The sequence below is a fragment of the Cebus imitator genome, unplaced genomic scaffold (assembly GCF_001604975.1).
Source record: "Cebus imitator isolate Cc_AM_T3 unplaced genomic scaffold, Cebus_imitator-1.0 Scaffold95, whole genome shotgun sequence".
Taxonomy (NCBI): domain Eukaryota; kingdom Metazoa; phylum Chordata; class Mammalia; order Primates; family Cebidae; genus Cebus; species Cebus imitator.
Window position 1 is genome coordinate 5,172,424 of NW_016107410.1, and position 19,544 is coordinate 5,191,967.

Below are 19,544 nucleotides of genomic sequence, written 5' to 3' on the forward strand. Positions count from 1 at the left end.
GTGTAGGTAGGGGATCCTCGGTCATACTGTGTATTATGATTTTATTGTTCTTCCTGTGGAGTGTTTTTCATGATAATGAATTGGCTTATTCTATAATACTGCCTTTTCTGTTTCTCATAAGCAGAATCAAATACAACTTCCCAGTTTTTTTTTTTCTTTTTGGTGACAGGGTCTTTCTCTGTCACCTGCGCTGGAGTGCAGTGGCACAGTTGTGGCTCACTGTAACCTCCAACTCTTGGGCTGAAGTGATTCTCTTGCCTCAGTCTTTTGAGTAGCTAGGGCTACAAGCGTGTGCGACCACACCTGGCTAATTTTTTTAAAAAAATTATATTTTGGAGAGACAGGAGTCTCGCTATGTTGCCCAGGCTGGTCCCTCGAAGTCCTGGCCTCAAGCAATCCTACTGCCTTAGTCTCTTGAAATGCTCCGATTACAGTTGTGAGCCACCATGCCCAGACAGCTTTTCATTTTTTTATGCCATTCCTGGTTAATACCTCTTAAAATTTGGAGTTTCTTCCTCCCAGTTCAGTGGTTTCAAGTACGACTTTTCTAGTTCCTCATTGTCAGTCTCTAATAGAAACACTATAAGAATACCTCTATTGCTGCTGTAACAACCACACACTTAGCAGCTAAAGCCATACACAATTATTCTCTTTGAATTCTGTAGGTGAGAGGTCCCTTCTGGGTCTCACTGGCTGAGATCAAGATATCTGTTCCTTTCTGGAGGCTTGAGGGGAGAGTTGGTCTCCTTGTCTTTTCTGGAGGCTGCCTGTGTTCCTAGGCACTTGTCCCCTTTTCCAGTTTCAGTGTGAGCAATGTCCAGCCAAATCCTTGTCTCTCTGCCATCACACTGATACTCTCACCAAGCTGGGAAAGATTCTCTGCTTTTCAGGATTGATGTGATTGGATTAGACCAAGCAGGGTAATATAGCATGATCTCCCCATCCCAAGGTCCTTGATGTAATGACATCTCCCTGTAAGGCAGCATAAGCACTGGTTCCAGGGATTAGTATGTATATGATGAACATTTTTGGGGACCCTTTTTCTGCCTGCCACAGTACTCCAAACTCTTAGTAAGGAACTGGTTCTTTGTTCTTTATGTAAAGGAACTATTCATCTTTGTAAAGAAGGTTTACTGTTATAGGACCTGTTCTTCTCCCTTTTGAACATATTCAAATCAACTATTTGCAAAACACATTGGTATCTAAATAAGGTTTGAAGTCTGCTGAGGCCAGATGTTGAGCTGAGTATTTTTACATGTTCTGGCTTATGTAACTGTCAGCCATCTTATTACAGTGGGGAAACTGAGGTACAAAGGGAGCTTGCCCAGGGTCACACAGCCAGAAGTGGCAGAGCCAGGGACCAAAAGTCTGCATTCCCGAAATCACCGTTCTTTTCACTCTGCTTTTCTGCCTTACAAGCGATAAGGCAAAAATACAATGAGAAATGGTAATAGAAAACCTTAAAATAACATAAAACCTCTCTCTGCGTCTGCCAGGGTGATGATAAACTATAAATATTTCCCTGTGGTAGATTGATTTTTTTTAACTAATGGCCTCCATTAATGGCCTCCCTGTACCCCCTTTATCCACACTGTTTGCCCTGTCACTTTGCAGCTTCTCTTCCTCCTTCCCTCTTACCCCACCCTGGTCCCCCACTCTCATTTGCCTGTGTGACTTGCTTTGGCCAGTAGGATGTTAGCACATGCTGTGTACAAACAGAGTTGGAAAAAGTGGCTGTTTCTGATTGCCTTTTACACGACTGGGCTTGCTCTTTCAGACCCCGCGACCTCCGTGAGATCATGCCCAGGCTAGCCCAATGGAGGAAGGGGCAGGTTTGTGCTTGTGGATTCCATCCTAGACCAGCCAGCGCCACCTGACCTGTCAGCTGCCTGCTATCTCCTTAGCAGGTCAAGATCAGCCAGGGTCACTGGAATCACCCACCGGCTGACCTGTAGAGGGGTGCAAATCATCCATGGTGGTTGTAAGCCACTGAGTTTGGGGGCAGTTTGCTGTAGAGCAGTTATTAACTGATGCACAGCTCATGTCAAATGTTTGAATAGGAAGTAATTTTAGTGTCCTTTTAAAAACCTTTTCATTAGTTACTACTTATAACTAATATTCTTTTAAGATTGTATTTAGGTTCAAGAACTTGCCCATTATATCTGCCCCTTTTTCTCTTTTTAGAAAACCATTAAAATCCTTTACAGAAACAGACTTATTTTCCTTCTGAAATTGTTTATCTTCTAATATGGTGGCTTTTGACCCCAACCTAGAGTAAGAAATACATGCTGACCCGGAACTCGCATATATAGGTAGATAACACCAAGAAAAGTTTTGTATGAAGTACTTAACCTTTATAGTGCCTCTGGTGTTTTCTATTTTGTTCTGTTTCATTGACTTAAAAAATTCTGGTCAGGGTTCAGGGAATAGGCTGCCTATTTTGTAAATAAAGTTTTATTGACACGTAGCCAATCCCACATTTGTTCTTCTGTTGTTTATGGCTACTTTCACACTACAATGGCAAAGGTGAGTGGTTGTGACTGACAGAGATGATCTGGCCTGCAAAGCCTCAAGTATTAACTCTCTGGCCCGTGAGGAAAAAGTTTTCTGACTTTTGCCCTGAATGGATTTCATAACCCGTCAGTTAGTTGTGACCTGTTCACGTGACCCTTCGCTCTCCTGATACCCTTCTAGAAATGACAGTGAACATGTCTGACAGATGTGAAAACTGTCTGTTCTCTGTTTACTTGGAATCAACAATTAAGCCCTTGCCATCTAACATGACACCCAACTGGCTTATACAGGAAACTTTTCAAGCATTTCTAAGTTGTTTCATTATACGTAATGTTATGCACCCCCCTTCTTAATTTATTTTTAAATAAGGCTTTCTAGTGGAAACTAACTGGAATGAAAATGGACACAAATTCCATTCCAGTGCTGGTTATTTATTCATTAGATCCCAGCAGTGCCTTTTTTGGTGATATAATGGAGTCCATTAGTGGGAAAGGCAAAGAAACAGTGATCCTGGCTTCTTTTACAACACCTTTCTGGCAGCTGTGCCTTATTGCCACATTTCTGAATTAGGGTGGTGTTATTTCTGAGCAGAGTAAAATTTAGAGACATTAAATCATGGACTTCTGTGGTTGAAAAGACTTAGGAATTTTTTTTAAGCTCAGAGTTAATTGGATCCTTAAAGGCCATATTCTTCAGTACCTTCATTTTTCCAAGCCTATCAAGAAAAGACAACATTGTTATTTATGTTGTGTGCCTCATGGGATTGATGAGAAGGAGCTGAGGCAGAAAAAAACTTCAGAGGGATCTGGATATGTCTTTGTAGAATCTGAAATGCCAGGTGAAGGATGGTCCCTGGCCCATTTATTTATTGTCAGTGAGAATGGAATCAAAATAAATGAGCTTGAACCTATAGCATGAAGAGCTTAGGTAAAATCTGAGAAACGTCCCCCAAATAAGGTTGGTCCTTTGACATTGGGATAGGTTATCCTGTAACCGTAATAGGTTCGTTGCACATAGCAAGTCAATATGTAGAGAAACTGGGTTGCAGCAGAGAAAGAGGATTAATCAGAGGACCGCCGAATGAGGAGAGGGGAGGAAACCTCAAGTCCATCTCTCTGAGGAATTTGGGTTAGGGTTTTTAAGGGTTTTGGAGAGGGCCAAGCTTGGAGGTTGTTGATTGGTCAAAGAATACAGGGTGAACTTGAAGGAGATGAAACAGCTACATTCTCATGCTGATCTGTTCCTCTGTGGGGGTCTTCAAACTGGCTGTTGGAATTTAGAGTCTGAGAAACATTTTAAGCCATCCTTTAAAAAAGGCTTTATGGTGCTACTATCAGAGATCCTGTCTATAGGAACAGTGGGGTTGCAGATCAGTTCCTAAACAGTCTTAGGATCCCAGTATCAGAAGTTCTACCTACAGGAATGATAAGGGATGTAAATGGCCACTATCTAGTGCTACGTGACTTTTAGCAACAGGGATGTGAGCCAAGCTACAGCCTTACTGGTGCTTCATTGTAACTATATTTCAGTCTGGAACTCCACATGCAATTCTTAACCAACCCTGTGGGGATGGCTTCACTCCTAAGCGTTTTTGATGTTAGCTGCTGCCCTTAGTTCAGATGGATGGCCATCTTTCCAGGTGGTTGGATGCCTTTAATTAATAAAGATTATTCTGGGTGTTAGCAACAGAAACCTGCTGGAGCTTGCCTCAGCGGAAGTAGAGAACTCGCATTAGGAACACAAAGATAGGGTCCAGGAGCCCTCTGCAGCCTGGGATCAAGGCTCCAGGAACCCCAGAAGTCCTCTTTGCCCTCCTCTCTGCTTTTAACTGCCTAGCTGCTTAATTCTCTTCCCTACCTTATTCTTGTCCCAAGGACAGAACTCTGAGTAAGGGGATTTGTTATAGGGTATAAGCCACACAAGACTGATCTTTTGTAATGCCAGTTCTGGTTTTCCCTCAGTGCCCAGCTTGAGATTACCCAGAGGTGGGCCGGGGTTGGCACCTGGAGACAGGACTCTAGTTCCAGGCCCTAAAATGTCATTGGGGGCATTTCAGCATTTTGGGGGGGGCAATTTTGATTGTCAGTGATTGAGGGATGCTACTAGCATTTATTGGATGGGGACCAGGGATGCTACAGACCTGTAATGGGTAGAACAGTTGTGTATCACAAAATGTTTCCTGTTACCCGCTAGACAATCAGGGACAAGCAAAACCTGAATCTAGACATAACTTACATATAAGCAAATAATTGTTGCACTTTTTAAGTAAACATCAACTTTTCCAGTTAATGAAGGAAGATAATGCTTTCTTTTGTTAGGAAATTTACCATTTTAGAAACTCACCCTACCCATACATAGCATTAGCACATCACCAGTATCAGTCCACCTTTGTAGCAGATGCATTTTAAAAATTTCACGTTAGGTGCAGGCATCTAATAGCTCCATTATGTCTTTTAGAGTGGTCTTACCTAACTAATTGCATATTGAAATACCTTAGGTGTGTCATAAATTACTTTCCTTTATTGCCTTCTCTGTCAATCTTAGGACGTTAAATATATGTGTTTGAAATTGTGTTTAGGTAAGTTATCTAAGCATTTGGTTCAGATAGTAAAGGGAGTGTTACAAGCTCATTGTAAGCCCCAGGGACTTTGGGGCTGATTGGGTTTAGAACACAGCACTAGGGGAAATGAATTGTAAAGGAATATTTTTTCTCTAGCCCAATGATTCAGCTGAATTAATAGTTTTAATGTGAAGCATTAAAAAGAAAAAAGAGCAGACTGTGGCCCATGCATAGGGTGTAGCAGGAATTGAGATGTTGGCCCATAGTGCACCTCCCCCAGCCACACCCATGGGTGGTGGACTGTCCTTGGTGTACAGCCTCCACCCTCCCATACGTACGGTGGTTTTTGGCTCTTGCTGGGCCACGGCTCCCATGTAGGTCTCTGCATTATTCTGGAAAAGCTGCAGGAGTGGAAGGTGAAATTAGATTGTCACCTGAGTTTCATAACTGCACAAGGTTTCAGGGAGACCTGTGAGCTTGCATGGGAAAATATTAATATAAGTCATAGTAGTATTAGTGCTGTTTATGATTTTGTCACCAATAGAAATCTGTTTTCATGTCACATTAGAGACGGTTAACAGGTGTGTTGAAATATCAATATTCATCACCACTTTGAAATTATGGTGGTGGTTGCACCTGTTGCCAGATAGTGTTGTTGGTTGTGTTAAGAAATAAGCTGCAGGTATTGCTATATCACAATTAAAAACAAAGTTTGGGGGCCAGGCATGGTGGCTCACCTCTGTAATCCCAGCATTTTGGGAGGCTGAGGCAGGCAGATCACTTGAGGTCAGGAGTTCGAGACCAGCATGCCCAACATGGCGAAACACTGTTTCTACTAAAAATAAAAAATTAGCTGAGCGTGGTGGCGGGTACCTATAAACCCAGCTACTAGGGTGGCTGAGGCAGAAGAATCATTTGAACCTAGGAGGTAGAGGTTGCAGTGAGCTGAGATCACACCACTGAACTCCAGCTTGGGCAACAGAGTGAGACTCTGTCTCAAAATAAATAAATAAATACTTTGGTAACTGTATTTAAATATGACTGATTTCTTCTGCAGTCCTATGTATTTTATTTTATGCTTTAAAAAAAAATCCTTCTGGCCGGGTACGGTGGCTTAATGCCTGTAACTCCAGCACTTTGGAAGGCTGAGGCAGGCAGGTCACCAGGTCAAGAGATCGAGACCATTCTGGCCAACATGGTGAACCCTCATCTCTACTAAAAATACAAAAATTAGCTGGGTGTGGTGGTGCATGCCTGTAGTCCCAGCTACTCTGGAGGCTGAGGCAGAAGAATCGCTTGAACCCAGGAGGCAGAAGTTGCACTGAGCCGAGATTGCACCACTGCACTCCAGCCTGGTGACAGAGTGAGATTGCATCTCAAAAGAAAAAAAAGTCCTTCTGAGAAGGAGTCCATAGTCTGCCACTATTCTGCCAAGGGGTGGAATAGAATTGTGGTGTGTTCTAGACTCTGCACACCCACTGCTCCCCTTTCCCTCCTCTTCATCAAGAGTTGACCTCTCCTGACTTGGCCTTTCTCCAAGGCTGTCAATTGCGAGTGTAGAGTGGATGTGGGCTTATCTCCAACTGGCTCATTTTTTTTTTCTCAGACCCGGTTGAAGAATTGAGCTCTATCCTTGGCTCACTCGTTTATCATACGCAAGGAGGCAAGTTCATCAGAACATTCCTCCAGCAAGGCTGTATCTAGCAGTACAAGGTATGTGATTCATGTAAAGCCAAATGTCCTAATTATCTGAATCCTAAAAAGAATTTGGATTTCAGCTTCTGTTTCAGTTATTCAAGTGGAGAAAACCTACAGACATTCTGCAGGAAAATGCCCTAAATACACATTAACCCCTTGTTTTCCTCTTGGTATGCTTCAAGTTATATCATCACCAGTAGCACTCTAAGAAGTACCCCATTGTCCAAGAAATACGTTGTGTACATGGTTGCCAGGGGTGTTTTCCTGTTGCCATTGGCCTGAAGGTGTCAGTGCCATAGGAATGCACTTCCTCTTGGCTGCCCGCTTGCCACTCAGTGAGTCTAGCCCAGAGGGTGCTGTGCTGTCACTGTAACTGGATTTCTGGAAGTGGAGTCAGCCTTTTTCTGTTTCTGGAAACTTCTTTCCATAGGAAGTGACTGCTCACAGAAGAACTTACTGTACTGAGCCTTGCTGAGCTTCAGACTCTAAGCCATTGCTGTGCTGCCATGGGTATCTCTTTCCTCTTGTAGCTATATTTAGAGCATGAAAATGCTGAACATTTCCTTTCTCCTTCTTTTTCTTTCTTTCTTTTTTTTTTTTTTTGACAGAGTCTCTCTCTGTTGCCCAGGCCGGAGTACCAGTGGCACGATCTCGGCTCACTGCACCTCTGCGTCCGCAACCTCCATGTCCTGGGTTCAAGTGATTCTCCTGCCTCAGCCTCCCAAGTAGCTGGAGCTATAGGCACATGCTACCATGCCTGGCTAATTTTTTGTATTTTTAGTAGAGACAGGGTTTCACCATGTTAGCCAGGATGGTGTCGATCTCCTGACCTGGTGATCTGCCCACCTCGGCCTCCCAAAGTGCTGGGATTACAGGTGTGAGCCACCGCACCTGGCCTCCTTTCTCTTTCTTTGGAAGTCAGAGTGGGGAGGGATTTCTCGTATTCAACACAAATCCCTCGGACAACTATATTAAAAGATAGTGGGAATAATTTTTTCTTCTTTGTTTCAAAAAATATTGTGCTGAAGATTGGAATAGAATAGTCTCAATTTTTTTTTTCTGGTTTATTTTTCTATGGGTTTTGTTGTTGATCAGTTTTATCATTGAGGCAATTCCATTACATTATATTCTGTTGTTTAAAGAGAATGTATGTGTATTTAACAAGTTTATCAATGAAGTGATAGCATCTCAAATTATTTATTTCAAACAGAAATAGCAAAGTTCTGTTGCTTTCTGAGTCACTGATTGATATTACAGATTTGTGTTAAAGATTGTTGGCACAATTAGGCTTATTTTATTTTAAATGCAGAGTCTTGCTCTGTTGCCCAGGCTAGAGGGCAGTGGCACTGGTCACTGGTCTCAAACTCCTGGGCTCAAGTGATTTTCCCACCTCAGCCTCCTAAAGTCCTGGGATTATAGAGGTGAGTCTGACCTAGGCCTAATTTTTAAAGTGAGATGCCTAAGATTATTTCATTAAGAAGCTGTCCTTCTATCAATGGCTTTTTTTTTTCTTCTTTTTTTAGCTTGAGAAAGCAAGAAATTCACATTTACTCGCTCAGTGGTAGTGGTTCAGTCTGTAGGATCTCTGACCACTCCCCTCCCCGACTCTGAACCGATTCACTTGGACTGTTTCATAGAGTTTTGGTGGTTGGGGTAAATTTTGATCTTAATCCTACTTTGTGGAGAGCATAAATAAAGTCCAGAAGGTCTAAAGTATAAGAGTAAAAATACCCATGTGCAGTCCATCTTCTGGTCAGATGGATGACAGAATTAATTGTGCAGCTGCTGGACACAGATAGATCCCATTGCCATTTTATAGACCATATCACAATAGAAAGTGGGAAATACAGGTCCTGTCTTCAGCTTGACAACCAAAAGGTGAGGACTTTACACATACAAATGAACACTTTCTCTCTGAGAACAGACCTTTTGAGCATGGTAGCTGGTGTACGGGGAATACTGGGTCCTCCTGTGACTGCATCTTGTGTACACCGTCTAATTTCATGCTTGGGATAACCACGTATATTAGCTTCCCTTATTTTCACTGAACAAATGTGAAACTCGTGGGAAAGTGAAGTATGTTGTCTGGGGTGGCTCACATAATAAGCAAGGTGGTCATATAATTTATCATCCAAATCAGGATGCTTTTGAGAGTGAAGGGGGATGCTTTTGATGATTATGCTGGGATAACAGGCGTAAAAGGTGATATATAGTCCCCCTACTGATAAGGTACAGATTGGGGGTTAAATGCAGGTCTCTGATCTTAAAGCTCTTAAAGCGTGCCTACTTTCCATTACATGCTGTTAGACCACTCTGTCTGCAGATGAATTGGTAAGGCACAGATGGAAGAACCTTCTGAAGATGAGTTTGCTCTAAGAATAGAGCCAAAGAGAAATTCTCTAAGGCTAGGCGAAAGGTTTTTTTTGGCCAGAGAAATGTCTAAGAGATCTTTCATGTGAAAACATGGAAAGTGTTTTGCTGGAAAGATAGTTTCTTCCTTCTTAAAAATGGTTTTTCATTGATTGTTTAAAAGAATGGGTCTGCTTTAACATTTGTAAGAAAGACAGAGTAGGAGTCACAGAATCTCATATCCAGGGCAAACATCTTCATAGCCTGTGGCTGTTAATATCCAGAAGGGGAGATGAATTCTTTAATAGTAAGGTGTGTAGATACAAATTTACTGCTCTTGTTTATAGCACTCTGGCCATGGCTGCTATTTTGTGTATGGTATAGTCATTACTCTGAGACGTTAAGGTAAAAATCCCAGTCTTCAAATAGACTGCACTGCCAGACTTGCTATACTGGGGTTTGTGACAAGCCTTTGTGCCTCTGTGAGCTTCAGATAGAGGCATGCTAACACACCCAGTGGAGGCTCAGTCATGAAGACGGATGAAGCGCAAGGTTCTTACAAATGATATTACAGCCCAGCCATGAAAAGGAATGAAAAACCTCGCACAGCACCCCAGGAATTATTTGTTCGCAGTGTCATGTTCTCTTGCAGCTTTCTAAGCCAGCTGAGGTGTGAAAGCAAAAGTTTCATAACAGAGCGGTTCTGTAAATACTGGAGACTATAAAATAGCCCTGCTAGATTACCACTTGTCATCAGGTCAGCAGTGCCAGAGGATGACATGCCATCCACAGGCCAGGTCACACTGTTGGCAACCCAGAGCAAGCCGAGGGAGGGGTGCTGGTTAGGCACTTGCTGGACCATTCAGAAATAGCTTTTAGTTGAGAGCTGTGACGTGGCCTTCATTCTACACCCATGTTTAGGGAGGACCTGCCTTCTGACCCTGGGAACACCTAGAAGAGCATGAATCCTAAAGTAGGTAAAGTGAAACTTGGCTGGTGTGGAAGAAAAAGTCCCTCCTCCATCAGGAGTGACCAGCAGGACCTGGAGAGGGCCTTGGGGGGTCATGGCCTGCACCTGCCACCAGTGCTGTGTTGCGTGAGCCACTCCCTGAAGAGGATAGTGATCTCTGGCTGTCTTTATGAAGGGCCAGCTCTTTGCCTGGAAATAGGAGAACTACCGGCAACAAAACAGGGAGAAAAAGAAAAAGGAGCGGCACGAGATGGCAAAGCCAGCGGAGAAAGAGGTGGCCTGGGTGTGGAAGCCACGGCGGTTCCACTGTGGGAAAGGAGAGATGGGACGATGTGGAGCAGCTGTGCTGCCATGGGCGCCATGAGTCTGCTTAGAATGGGGGACAAGGCAGTGGCTGGCAAGTCGGAGATCCTGGGGCCGATGCTTTCCCTGCCGCTAAGTTTGTAAGCCTTTGTCTCTTCCACAAAAGTGGGCGAGTTGGGTTAGATGTTACCCAGCGTGACTGCCAGCTCTAAAAGTCTTTAATGCCAAGCCAATGAGTCATTCTTGTAGGGCTTACCTGTGTGACACAGTAAACACTGCTGAGTACTTTATATAGAAACAGGGCAAAAAGGTTAATGTAACACCTGTGCCCACATCCAGGGTGGGACCATGTCATAAACAGTCCCATTGCTCCAGTATTCAGAGAATAGCTCATTTTGTACAAAGCATTTATGATATGCCAGGCAATGTTCTGGATACTTTCCATTGATTTATCTATTTGTGAAATAGATTAGGAAAATGAATTAGCAGAAAAACAAGTGCCAGCTGGGCATTCCTATTAGAGAGAGGAGGAAACTGAGGCACAGAGAGGTTAAGTAATTTGCCCCAGGTTTCATGGCTAACAAGTGAAGGAGCCAGAATTTCAACCCAGGGAAGCTGGCTCCAGAACCCACACTGTGCGGCTGCTGTGGGGGTGCTGTGATTTAAATGTCCCCCCCCAAAACAGATGTTGTGATTTAGTTGCCATTGTAGCAGAGTGAAGTAGGGCCTTTAAAAAATGGTAGATCATGAGGGTGCCGCCCTTGTGAAGGGATTAATGCTGTTATCCTGGGAATGGGTGAGTTACTGAGAGTTATTGAGGATTCCCGATAGAAAGGATGTGTTCAGCCCACTTCCCTCTCGGTCTCACATGGTTTTCTACCATGTTCTGACTCAGCAAGCACCACACTCTTAGACTTCTCAGTCTCCAGAACCATAAGCCAAATAAACTTGTATTTTTATAAATAACCTAGTCTGTGTGGTACTGTTATAGCAGAAAAATGGACTAGTGTGGGGGGATGTGGTATTCACATGTTGTCTGTCTCCATTGGTGGGCAGCAGCCTTGTCTGTCTTTTTAGCTATTATATTCGTAGTGCTTAGCCCACTGTAGGCTCTCAGGACGTTATTGTTGAATGGATAGATGGATAGTTGGGTGGGTAAGTGAATGGATAGATGGATAGATGGATGAGTAGGTGGATGGATGGGTTGAGGGATGGGTAGATGGAGGAAATAAACAACGTCTTCAGGGCACTTACAGCCTAATGAGGAAAACAGACCCACACTAATGTCAGTGAGTTGCGGGCAGGGAGAAGCTTAGTCCTATCCAGGGCATCAGAAAAGGCTTCCTTGAGGTGATGGTGGCTGAAGTGAGCCTTGAAAGATGTGTGGAATTTGGGAGAATGGAGTGGGAAAGACATTGCTAGCGGGGCTGCATAGGCTAATTGCAGCATTGTTGGCAGCAGTCAGCATTCCCAGAGCCTAGAGGACAGGGCAGGAGCTGTTGGGGATGGGGCGAGGTTGGGAAAAGCCTTCCTTGGGAGGGCATTTGGGCTTGCTCCTGAGAGCATTGGAGAGTGCCTGAAAGGTGCATGGCTTGGGCACATTTGTTTTTCAGATGGTCTTTTCTGCCTGCAGTGTGAAAAGGAGGGAACAGGAGCAAGCCTGGCACAGGAGGTGGGGTGGGGGCACGAGGGGAGGCCAGCACAGTGGTGCCCATGGGAGAGCAGGGGAACTTGAAGTGGAGGGGGTATGGAGAGGTGGCTGAGGAGTGCAAGGGAAGGATGACAATTTTGGTCTTGCAGAGTTCAGGGCCTCCCAAGGTTGCTGAGGTGTTGCCCAGGTGTTCCTATGTGAGTGCAAAGCTGTGCTGAGCCTGAGAGGGGCAGGGCGGGGCCCTGTGGTTTAGGTGTTGTCAGCATTGATAGTGGTTAAGGTCAGGAGACCAGATGATACCATCCTAAAGAGTGTTACCCTGGAAGAGTCAATTCTTGGAAAATGCCTGCATTTACAGGCTTAGCCAGAGAGAACCTATGGCCAGAAAGGCCTGGCCCCACCTGAGCAGAGCAGGGCCATGGGTTTTATGGGACAGGTCATCTTGACCATAGCGATGGCATTGGAGCCCTTACAGTGTGCCTGGTTCATTTGTGAGCGCTCAGGTAGTTCTGACTCATGATACAAGTCCAGTGAGGTAAGTGTTACCCCATTTTACAGATGAGTGAACTGAGGCATGGAGGGGGCAAAACCAATAGTTATCTGAGGTCATATGCTTCACATGACCAGAGGGCACTGGGGAGCCAAGGCCTTCTGCGTTTTTACTGCTTGTGTTAATTTGGAAATCTCTGAGGACCTTTGCAAATCCCATGGAGTGAATCAGAAGCTCAGAAGGGAAGGAAGGTATTGGGGCTGTCTTGACAGAGGAAGAAGGGTCAGGTTCGTTTTGTTTTTTAACACTTTTTTTTTTTTTTTTTTTTTTTTGTGGTTTTTTTTTTTTTTTTTTTTTTTTTTTTCTTTTTTTTTTTTTTTCTTTTTTTTTTTTTTTTTTTTTTGTGGAGAAGGGGCGGGATGAAGACAAGATCACACTGTGTTGCTCAGGCTGGTCTCAAACTCCTGGCCTCAAGTGATCCTCCTGCCTTGACTTCCCATAGTGTTAGGATTACACTAACTGCACCTGGCCCTGTTTTGCTTTTTTCAAGGGTGATTGAATTGCTCAAAGGCTTAGAGAACCTCTTCCGAGATTTTAGAGATACAGGCTGGAGAGGGCCTGGGGGTGTGGGGACAGATGTGAGACAGGCTTTCCTAGAGGAGGCGGGGAGAGCACCACAGGGAAGCAGAGCTGTTTCCAAATTGGAGTAGTGACGGATGACGCCACTGACATGGAGTACCCAGAATAGGTGAACCCACAGAGATAGGAAGCAGATAGTGTTGGTGGGGGCAGGGGGATGGGAAAAATGCTTGATGGACCTGGGTTTTTTTTTTGGTGGGGGGATGATATAAATATTTTGGAACTGGGTAGAGGTGATGGTCGCACAACATGGTGAATATACTCAATGCCACTAAGTTTGTGTACTGTTAAAGGTTGATTCCATGTCATGTGGATTTTGTTAATACTTCAGTTTGGAAAAAAACTCTGGAGGGCAGAAGTGGGCAGGGAGTGAAGTGGGTTGTATCTCTGGCCCCTGCTTGCCCCCTGTTTTGGAACAGCTTTGTTTTCATGATCTTCCCGACTCCTGACATGTTCTTGTTTACCAGGATGTAGCAGCACTGTGAGCTGAAACCGTGCTCCGAGCATCCTGGGTGCCTGGGAAGCGTTGGAATGAATGAAGGAATGGTTGAGTGGATGGATGTGGAACATCAAGCAGTCACCTGGAAATAGAGGGATGGAAAGGTGGTGCTGGACTGGAATGGTTGGCTGATGATAAAGGGAGCTGGAGCTGGCTGAAGACAAGAAAAATCCTAGTTAGTATTTTAGAAGACCTGCGGAAGAGGCGGGTGTGAGGTAACACGGTAACAGTGTTTATGTGGTTACTGTATATTTGTTTAATCTTTCTGGTACTATTGAACTGCCTGAATGCAGAAGAGAAGGCAGACTATGAAATGAAGGCACCGTTTGCTGTTACAATGTGAGGATTTTGCTGGGTAATTACTACAGTGGGAAGACAGGGATGTGGGGGAAAAGAAGATATTGTAATAAGTTCAGGGAGGTGAGGGAATTTAGGAGGAAAAGGCTGTGCAGGGAGAGGAAATGGAAAGAAGTGATTCTGGGATGCTCAGGGAGGAAGAGCAGGCCATCAGCCTTGGGAGAGAGGCCAGGACAGCACACCAGGACAAGGTGTGTCAGGGATGTGAGGTGAAGGTGAAGCTCCCTGCGCTCCAGACACCCACTGTGTTGCATCTAGGGCACTGGATTAGTTTGTTCTCACACTGCTCTAAAGAAATACTTGAGACTGAGTAATTTATAAAGAAAAGAGGTTTAATTGGCTTACAGTTTCACAGGCTGTAAGGAAGCATGATGCTGGCCATCTGCTCGGCTTCTGGGGAGGTACAAGGAAACTCACAATCATGGCAGAAGGTGAAGAAAAGACTGCACTTCATATGGCCAGAGCAGGGAGAAGAGTGAGTGAGGCAGGAGGTGCTACACGGTTTCAAACAACCATATCTCACAATAACGCACTCACTATCAGGAGAATAGCACCTAGGGGATGGTGTTAACCCATTCATGAGAACTCCACCCCCATGATTCAGTTAGCTCCCACCAGGCCCCCACATCCAACACTGGGGATTACAGTTCTATGTGCAATTTGGGCAGGGACCCAGATCCAAACCACATCACATGCTAAGTTCCAACATTTGGTGCTCAGGATAATCCTTTGGGGAATGGGAAGAAAATGTAAAAGCTTTAATTTATGTGTATTTTCTTCCATACAAAGTAAGGTCTTCAGTTTTACTCATATTTATAAGTTGGCAGCAGAATATGTTTTTAATTTTAAAATAAGTCATGTATATTAGGGATGCATGCTCATTTTTGACTGATGAGCTATGGGACTAAAATCATTCTGGAAGGTACTTGCTTGGATGGCTCCTGGATGAGGTCCTTGGGAGTGATGATGTCATGATGTGGGAAATGGGTCTTAAGGCTTGTTGAAGCAGATGCCCTGTGTTCTGACAAACAAGGGGTCTCTTCCAGTGCAGACGGCCATGACGTCACGCTGGTCTGCTTGGTTCTTTCTGAATCCATTTTGCTCTGCAGACCACCTTTTAAAAGTGATCACAAACCATTTGTTGAATACTCACTTGGGGAACTTGAATCCTCACCAATGCCACTATTTATTGGAATCCATCCCAACCCCCCACCTTAGTCTTTTGGAAAATTTGGCTGTTTGATCTTTCTTCTCCCCTCCTCTCTGACTTCTTGGATATGCATTGATGTTTTCCCCTTCCTTCCAAGGAATTATAACCAAAGTAAGTTGTGTGTGTTTTGTTTTTTAGAGGACCTGGTATGCAATTTTCCTGAGCCTTAACACTTGAACTGAAAATAACTAACCAGATCCGAGGAGTGAGGGGCAGGAAAAAGAGTGAGGCCCTGAGGCAGGTTTGACCTGCCTTCTAATTCTGACTCTGCTGGTTATAGCTGTGTGTCTCTGGGCACGTTGCTTAACCTCTCTGATTTCCAATTTTGTTTTAAAGTTGAGGAGGTGATAATCTATCTGGTGAGGTTGTGGGAAAAGTTAAGAGAGTTAATGACACATGTGGAAGTCCCTTAAACTTGCTAGGACTTAATAAATGCCAGTTCTGTCTCCTTCCTAACACCTATCCGCCAACCCCCGTCCCTTCACCTCACTCTCGTACATCCTGCTGGAAAACAAAGTTGAGAACAAAATGTGCGTTGCTGAGACTTCCTGTTAAGACTGTAAGTGTCCTTGATTTGGGTTAGCCTGGTCTTTTCCTTGTGATCTCTCTTTTGTGGGCTCTTTCTTCATCTTAAAAAAATTTTTTTTTTGAGATGGAGTCTCACTCTGTCGTCCAGGCTGTAGCGCAGTGGCGAGATCTTGGCTCCCTGCAGCTTCCATCTAGGTTCAAGCGATTCTTCTGCCTCTGCCTTCCGAGTAGCTGGGACTACAGGCGTGTGCCACCATGCCTGGCGAATTTTTGGTATTTTTAGTAGAGATGGGGTTTCACCATGTTAGCCAGGATGGTCTTGATCTCCTGACCTTGTGATCTGCCCACCTCGACCTCCCAAAGTGCTGGGATTACAGGCATGAGCCACCGCGCCCGGCCTCCTGAAGTCTTTGTTCTGCTTTAAGGAGAGTTTTGGGTATTCTTAGTTATGTGTGGTGTTTGTCTGATGTTGAAATAACTCATTCATTATGAGCCTCCCCACCCCCATTAAATTCCTTAATGAGGACTGATTTCATAGGAGGCAAAAAATTTGAAAAATAATGCCATTATATCTTCCTTTACCCCACTGCAAGTAAAGGGAATGAGTTTTGAGAATCAAAATGTTTGACTAGGCCAGGTTCGATGGCTCATGCCTTTAATCTCATCACATTGGGAGGCCCAGATGGGAGGATTTCATGAGCCCAAGAGTTCCAGACCAGCCTGGGCAACATAGTGAGACCTTGTCTCTACAAAAAATACAGAAATTAGCCAGATGTGGTAGCATGAGCCTGTAGTGCTAGCTACTCAGGAGGCTGAGGTGGTAGTGTCTTTTAAGCCTGGGAGGTCAAGGCTGCAGTAAGCTATGATAGCACCACTGTGCTAAGTGCGCTGTGAATGAAGAGACCACCTAAACAGGCTTTGCATGAGCAACAGGGCTATTTATTCACTCCTTGGCTAGTGGGCTGAATCCGAAAAGAGAATCAGCAGAGGCTGGTGGGTTAGGAGCTGGTTTTATAGGTTGGGGGTAGGTAATGGAAAGTTACAGTTTAGGGCATTTTTTGCAAGCCAGGCTGGGGCTGTCACAAGGTCCAATGTCACAAGGTTGACTTATCAGTTGAGGCAGGAACAAGGTGGAATGTCACAAGGTCGGTTAATCAGGCACTGCAGGAGGTATCTATTCTTCTCCTTTTGCAGTTTCTCTGTTACCTTAGACTTTCTGGCTCCAGGAGGCCATCTGGAGGTGTACGTGTGGGTCACCGTGGCTTGACTGTGGTGTACTCCACAGTACAGTCATTTCAAAGAACCTTGCACACTGTATTCCAGCCTGTGCAACAGAACAGGACCCTATTTCAAAAACAAAAAGTTTGATTAGGCTCATTTGAAAAGCCTTCTGGTAGTTAGGGAATGAGAAACTTACAGTCTGAAGATAATGCTGGCCTGGGGAACCTCTCTAACCTGTGTGCTGCTTTACATAGGCCAGCGCTTCCTGCATCGCCGGGTACCTGCATTGGCAGCTGGGTTTCTTCCAGCTTTGGGGACTGGCCGCTGCTCTTCCACAGCGACGTGCCTGCATGCTGGGTCTGAGGATGCCATTCTCTTCCGCATTTCATTGGAGTGTTGTATTACTTCATGAATGGAAGGAATTTAAAAAGTCACTCTGGAGTCATTAGAAAAGTGTGGCTATGAAGAAAAGTAGACCTTGGAGTTTCTTAGCCTAGTCTGTTGCTAGGATAAATGGGTGTGGTAGTCCCTTTCCACCCAAAGAAAATATTGTCTTATTTACTTAAAAAAAATCCCTTTTAATTTATAACTGGAATTTCAACACGGATGTTAATGTAGTTTGGGCTCTTGCTCTCACTCTCTTTTTTCCTGAGAAAGTGATTTTGTACCATCAGGCTGTTATGAAGTTCTTAGTCATTTTGTTTCTTTATTAGTAAAATGGGATAATGGTACAGCATGGATGTGAGCATTAGAATACTGTGATTTGGGAAGAGAACCCAGTGCAGTAATGAAAGTCAAATAGCTGCTAAGTACATAGTAAATGCTATTTCAAATTTAGATGAAAGAAAAAACATGTTCAGGGTCTATGCAGGCAGAGCGTAGCTCTATATGAAAAGGAACCTATTGATTAAACACTTAGTTTCAAAAAGCCCCTTTTTAAATCCCAAGATACTGGCATTCATGTGATGGCTGTCTTGACACAGATAACACAGTAGAGTCTTTTTAGTGGAAGAAACACAGATCTTTTCACATGAAGTGGTACTTGAAAAATATTGCCATAATTAAAATATACAGTGTAGCTAGTTATCAGGAAATGCACATTTTTTTGTTTGTCTTGAATGAGCCTTATAGAGTTAATGAAAAAAAAAAAAAAAAAAAAGGAAATAAAAAAAGGAACAGCCTCAATGGAAATTAGCATGTGATTGAAGTTGTTTTCTTTACCTCTGTCTGAGGTCTTACACCCGGTAATAGAACCAGTGTCCAGACGAGCAAGTCCTGTGACCCTGTTCACTGATGGCACCCTGCCCTCCTCCTTCCACCTCTATGCCTGAAAGGCTGCAAGCTTGGATGGGAAAAAAGTATACACTGAGTTCTAACTGAAATTTGGCATTTTCTTTCATTGTGAATATAGGTAACAAACCAAAGTAGTATTAGAAGTACCTTGAGCTTTGTCATCAGTAAGTCCATATCACATTCAGTTGTTGCAGAGATCTCTATTTTTTAGATTCATCACTACTTCAAAATGATGGTAGATAATAAAGCCATTTTTAGATCTTGTTACTTGGTGTATTAATAAAGAAGCACTCATACCGTATCACAGTGGAAAAATACTGTGATATCTAAATAATCTTTGGTGTTTTATGCATTTAAAGACATTATTTTGAGGAAACATCCACGGGCCTCATCAGATTGCTGGTGGAGTCCAGAGAATACAAAAGTTAAGACCTCTGCTCTGTCCCCTCTGGTCTAAATTTTATACTGACTGATAATGCAGTGGTCCTCAACCCTTGCTGCCCATTGGAATCGCCTGGGTGTGTTTTAAGAATTCCAGCACTTTAGTCATACCCCAGACCAATGAACTGCAGATCTCAGGGTTGGGCCCTGGTGATTGCACTTGATTGCAGGGGATTCCAGGGGATTCCAGTGTGCGGTGAAAAGTTGAGAACCATTGGTCTAAGTGTTCATACAAACCAGACTTCCTCCCTCTCTTCTTCCTTTCTGATTCTTTAGATAAGAAATTAAGTTTCATGCTTATGATAGAAAATTCAAACCGTACAGAAGAGCATGGCTCTCTCACCTTTCGAGAAACAAATATTGTTGACAAGTTTTGTGCTTAAACCATCATTGTTGACATATACATATCTATACATTATCCATTATGAGATTATACTACAGCTAGTGCACGACTTACGACCACAGTCGGGACCGCAGACCGGTCGTAACACGATTTGGTCGTAAGTTGAGTAGGCTATATGTACAGTTGAAATGGTGCACGCAGAGATGGTAGTGCTGCCGGAAGCTGGTCCGCACTGTTGTACACCCAGTTGGGCAACATTTACGCTGCCAGACGCGGAGCAGTCGTGGCTATCGATTGTGGTCGTAAAGTCGAATGTTGTAAGTCGCATAGGTGGTAAGTCAATCAATACCTGTATACACGTTATACTCATAGGCACACTGTACACAGTTCTTCACTTCTCTTGTAGAGAGCTTTCTGAGCCAGCTGTTGTTCCTTAAAATTAAAGTTCTCTTTCTTTAGTGGTTTTTTTTTTTTTTTT

General features: G+C 43.9%; 1 protein-coding gene across 4 annotated transcripts in view; it reads left to right on the forward strand.

The window, feature by feature from the left end:
- MGAT5 (alpha-1,6-mannosylglycoprotein 6-beta-N-acetylglucosaminyltransferase) overlaps positions 1–19,544 on the forward strand; it is a 331,838-nt gene that overhangs the window by 8,795 nt on the left and 303,499 nt on the right. For 2 of the 4 annotated variants that reach the window (XM_017536081.2, XM_037741149.1), the window contains exon 2: positions 6,681–6,787. The exons of the other annotated variants lie outside the window; for them this stretch is intronic. The gene's annotated coding sequence lies outside the window, so the exon portion shown is untranslated. The remainder of the gene's footprint in view (positions 1–6,680; positions 6,788–19,544) is intronic. 4 annotated transcript variants of the gene reach the window in all.